Source organism: Silene latifolia, chromosome 4 (genome assembly GCF_048544455.1).
Source record: "Silene latifolia isolate original U9 population chromosome 4, ASM4854445v1, whole genome shotgun sequence".
In the NCBI taxonomy this organism is placed as follows: Eukaryota; Viridiplantae; Streptophyta; class Magnoliopsida; order Caryophyllales; family Caryophyllaceae; genus Silene; species Silene latifolia.
The window spans coordinates 72,133,692-72,139,340 of record NC_133529.1 but is presented as its reverse complement, the minus strand read 5'-3'; the positions used below and the strand labels follow the sequence as shown (position 1 = coordinate 72,139,340).

The window sequence follows — 5,649 nt, the reverse complement described above, 5'->3', positions numbered from 1 at the left end:
GCATGTCTAGAAAGTTACAAGGTGATTTGTTACCTTTTGACCGTGAAATCGAAAGAACCTTGACGAACAATAGGAGAGTTGTTAGGAGGAATTTACGAGGTATTAGTGAAGTTGTCCAACCCACTAGTGAGTTTGTCAATCCTTTCGCAATAGAAGGAGAAGAAAACCCATTACACAATACCCCACAAAATCCACCTACAATGCCAAAGTTCTCGTCACACTCCGTGCCCACCGAGGAGAATCTACCAAATGGTACTCCTACACCGCAACATCTAACCGAAAATTTTATTGCCAAGTCCGCCTTCATCCAATTAGTTGAGAGGAGCCAATTCGGGGGGATGCCTAGTGAGGACCCTCATTCTCATATGGAAACCTTTTGCGACTATTGTGATGCTATCTCTCAAACGGGCGTGACTCAAGACCAAATTAGATGGGTCTTATTTCCTTTTTCCTTAATCGGCACCGCAAAGTAATGGTTGAAGGGCCTTGATAAGGCCACCCTTGGAATAGATTCTTGGAAGAAGTTGGCTCTAGCTTTCTACAAAAAATTCTACCCATCGGAAAAGACTAACATGCTAAGAGCTCAAATTACGGGTTTTAAGCAAAGGGATGAAGAGTCTTTGTATGAAGCTTGGGAGCGGTTCAAGGGAATTTGTCGCTCATGTCCTCACCTAGACTTAGCGAATGGTTTTTGGTGCAACAATTTTGGAATGGTTTATATGAAGATTCTAGGAACATTCTCAATATGGGATCAAATGGAATGCTCACCGAAGTTGATGACAATCAAACATGGAACAAGATTGAGGAAATGGCGGTCCATAACTCACAATATAGTAGACCTCGCAAGGCTACTAGAGGAGGAAAGCATGAAGTGGACTCCGTTACTCAATTGGGTGCTCAACTTAGTGCTCACATTGACACAATCAACTTGAAGTTTGAACAAGCTATGGCTAGACTTGAGGAAAACTCAAAATCATCAAAGCATCATGTTAATGCCATGACGGCATCCTCATCAATCCCAAGTGGGATATGTGAGAATTGTGGAACTTTGGGCCATGACCAAGGTGAATGTAGGGGAACAAATGAACAAGTGAATGCTTTCCATGAAGGGAAATATCCGTAAAATTCCCATAAATTTTAGGACTATAACGTAGATTTAGCATGTGATTATTGTCATAAAACATAAATACAAGAGAAACGATAAAGGTAAAGAATCAACCTCGGGTCCTAGTGCAATTCGGCAAAATGAACAGAAATCAACGTAGATTTCCTCCTAATTGTTTCACCCAAGACCGTCTGAGAATATGCCCTTGCGCTAGAATGTATTCTCTAATTGCCTTGCAATATTGAGAGAATTTGTTGTGAGTTTTACGAGATGTGAGATCTAGCTTTCAGAGGAAAGTTTTGGAAAAAATGAATTGTCTGGGTCACAAAGGAGAGGAGCTCTCCTTTTGTGTGTTTCGGCCAACCGTGGGTTTGCATGGGGAAGTGGGCTTCCACTTCATCTTAATTTTACCTCGTGGTCCGGCTCGAAAAATGTTAAATGTATATGACTCGCTTTTATTATAAATCGTCATCGGTTATTAAAACATCAACTAATAATACGGATTAGTTGAAATATTAATACATGTCCGACAAAGACGATATTGTATAATTAATTCAATATACATCAGTTTAAATATAATCGTTTATATTTAATTTACGAATTAACTGTTTAATTTAGCTTTTAGCCATTATTATTTAATCTGGATTAAATAATTATCTCAACATCGCGTTTGACTAATTATTAGTCAATGACTCCGACTAATCGCTTAGTCAACTTTGGCATCAACATGACTCAGTATTTTCATACCGTCACATCATCACAAACGTGTCCTATAGGTGTGACTTTTAGGGACCAGTTGATCACCGCCATCTGTATGACAATAACGTCAAACTTATCTAGCAAGCCAACCGTTATTGATAAACGTGGACCAACTGATTATAATACAAAAGTATACCCTTTGATCCTTTTGGAGATTTATAAGTCCTTGCACTAACCGTAAGGACACCACCCAAAAGCTCCCACTTGTCCGTACAAGTGTATGTGCAATGACGTTATCCGCACTAACCGGAGGACACACTCAACAAACTCCCACTTTTCCGTACAAGTGTATGTGCGATAACCGATTCTCATATTCATTTAAAATTTCTCCCACTCAATGTAAAACAATTTGCAGATCCGGATCCGCAAAGGTCGTATTTTACAATCGATCCGTATCTAGAGTGGTTTCCCGACTAGAGAGTAACTCAACCGATAAAACGACCGTATTCGAGCATGGCCATGCATTTCGATTCTGACTCCTCGAGTGGCCCTGAGAAATATCGAGTACCTGATAAAGGCTGAATATTTCCTTCAACTCAACTCCTTCCGATCTAAGCACAGCATGAAATGACCCAGAAAAAATCTAATCGGCCCCCTGTTACGGATGACCGTGAGAAAGAAACCAAAGTCACCCAAAATCTGCTTTAATCTCAAGAGACAGTCGATAGTCAAAAGAATCGACCCTTAGGATCACCATGGAGGTCCTATCCACGACCCGGCACCGAATGTTATAAAACATTTAGGACTCCACGTCGATGTCACAATTGTGTCCTACGAGATATCCGTATAAATCGCCTCTGTGATTGGTTAGTCAACCTTTTGACTTATGGCTCGTTGAACCCACCATCAACCAACGTCACAAAATAATTACCTTGAGTTATCAGCTCACGTGGGCAATTAAGGACCAAAAATATAATGTTTGTTCAGTTCACTTTGTGGTGTTCAAAATTGTCGTACAAAACCACATGAAAAACAAAATATATAAATATCAAAATGATGATGTCGTATAGAGTACATAAGAGAATGAATCTAATCCATAAAAGAGTACTACAACTCAGGAACACGTTTAATTCCCATGGATTTAACATGCCCTTCATGCTTATCTTGTCGTAATGGTTTAGTGAGAGGATCTGCTATATTATCATCTGTAGCAATCTTTTCTATCACTACTTCCTTTTGCTCCACGTAATCTCGGATTAGATGAGCTTTCCGTTGTACATGTCTAGACTTGTTGCTAGACTTTGGCTCCTTAGCTTGGAAGATGGCACCTCTATTGTCGCAATAGATGGTGATCGGGTCATTCGAACTAGGTACTACAGATAGTCCTTGTAAGAATTGACGCATCCATATCGCTTCCTTTGCAGCTTCAGACGCGGCATAGTACTCGGACTTTGTCGTAGAATCTGCTGTAACACTTTGTTTGGAACTCTTCCAGTGATCGCAGACCATTAAGAGTAAAAACGAATCCGCATCGAGATTTTGAGTCATCTCGATCCGTTTGGAAGCTAGCATCTGCGTAATCGGTTGCGCATAGCTTTTGATCGCCTCCATAAGTCAATGCCCAATCTTTAGTCCTCCGTAGGTACTTAAGAATGTTCTTGACACCATCCAATGTGATTCACCTGGATGCTGTTGGAATCGACTTGTCATACTCAATGCATATGCCACGTCTGGACGTGTGCATATCATGGCATACATGATTGATCCTATAGCCGAGGCATAAGGAATCCGTGTCATGCGCTCTTTCTCTTCCGGTGTCTCTGGTGCCTGAGACTTACTCAAATGCACCCCTGGAGCCATAGGAAGGAACCCCTTTTTGGAGTTAGTCATGCTGAATCTCTCTAGGATCTTGTCTATGTAAGACTCCTGACTGAGAGATAACATCCGACGTGATCTATCTCAATAGATACGGATGCCCAGAATTCTTTGTGCCTCACCCAGATCTTTCATCTGGAAATGGTTCTTCAACCATACTTTTACCGAAGTTAAGAGAGGTATGTCATTCCCAATCAGGAGTATGTCATCGACATACAATATTAGGAAGACAATCTTGCTCCCACTCGACTTGATATAAAGACATGGTTCCTCGACCGATCGAGTATATCCATTTTCTTTAATCACTTGGTCGAATCGATGATTCCAACTCCGAGATGCTTGCTTAAGTCCATAAATGGAACGCTTAAGCTTGCACACTTTCTTAGGATGTTCAGGATCGATGAAACCTTCGGGTTGTACCATGTACAACTCTTCCTCCAAAAAGCCGTTTAAGAAGGCGGTTTTCACATCCATCTGCCAAATTTCATAGTCATGAAAAGCGGCAATCGCTAAGATAATCCGAATGGAACGCAGCATGACTACGGGTGCAAAAATTTCATCGTAGTGCAAACCTGGCACTTGGGTGAAACCTTTAGCAACTAGTCGTGCTTTATAGATATCTGGTTGACCTTCCACAGAATGCTTTATCTTGTAAAGCCATTTGCATTGAAGGGGACGAACCTTAGCAGGTAAGTCAACAAGATCCCATACGTTGTTCTCATACATAGAGTCCATCTCGGATTGCATGGCCTCAAGCCACAACTTTGAGTCAGAACTAGTCATGGCACCTTTATAGGTTGCGGGTTCACTACTCGTTAGGAGTAGAATGTCATCTATGTCATGTTCCTCGACCATACCAATGTATCTGTCCGGAGGAATAGAGACTCTTCCCGACCTCCTAGGTTCCTCAGAACATTAACCGCAGCGGATTGAAGGAATTGGTTCCTCCAATGGTTGCTCGGTATTTGGTTCGGAATCTCGACAGTCGAAGGTTCTATCACTCTTTGCATTCTCGAGAAATTCCTTCTCTAAGAATGTCGCACTAGCCGCAACAAAAACACGTTGTTCGGTTGGCGAATAAAAGTAATGACCAAGTGTTCCTTTAGGATAACCTATAAAGTATGTCTTGACCGATCGCGGGCCGAGCTTATCCTCGTGTTTCCACTTGACATAAGCCTCGCAGCCCCAAACCCGTATAAAGGACAAGTTAGGGACCGTTCCCTTCCATAGTTCATATGGAGTCTTGTCAACACTTTAGACGGACTTGGTTAAGTATTAGAGCAAATGACAAAGAGCATAACCCCACAATGAGTCCGGCAACACGGTGTGACTCATCATGGATCGAACCATATCAAGTAGTGTTCGATTTCTCCGTTCGGACACACCATTCAACCGAGGTGTTCCAGTGGAGTTAATCGTAAGGCAATCCCACAATCTTTGAGGTGTTGATCAAACTCGTGAGAAAGATACTCGCCACCACGGTCTCGAGCGCAGTGTTTTAATCTTTCTACCCGCAGAGGTTCTGTACCCGACTGGTATTCCTTGAATTTCTCAAAGGATTCACTTTTGTGCTTCATTAAGTAGACATAGCCATATCTACTTAAATCATCCGTGAAAGTGATGAAATACCTATAGCCTTCTCGTGCGGTGATTGACATAGGTCCACACACATCCGTATGTATGAGTCCTAATAGGTCGACGATACGCATTCCAACACCTTTGAAGGAAATTCGAGTCATCTTACCGATGAGACATGATTCACACGTGCCAAATGATTGAAAATCAAAGGCCGAGATAGCTCCATTCTTTATGAGCTGTTTTACGCGTTTCTCATTAATGTGTCCCATACGGCAGTGCCATAGGTATGTTTGATCTTTGTCATCGACCTTTAACTTCTTATTCATTACGTGTAATATTTCGGTGGTCTGATCTAAAACATAAATTCCGTTCATGGAGACTGCCTTGCCATA

The 5,649-nt window shown here is 41.7% G+C and overlaps 1 non-coding gene across 1 annotated transcript; it reads right to left on the bottom strand.

The window, feature by feature from the left end:
- Nucleotides 1–572: 572 nt before the first annotated feature.
- Nucleotides 573–679, bottom strand: LOC141654444 (small nucleolar RNA R71). The gene has a single exon (XR_012548003.1). It is a non-coding gene; the product is annotated as a small nucleolar RNA R71 (small nucleolar RNA).
- Between the last annotated feature and the right edge of the window lie 4,970 nt (nucleotides 680–5,649).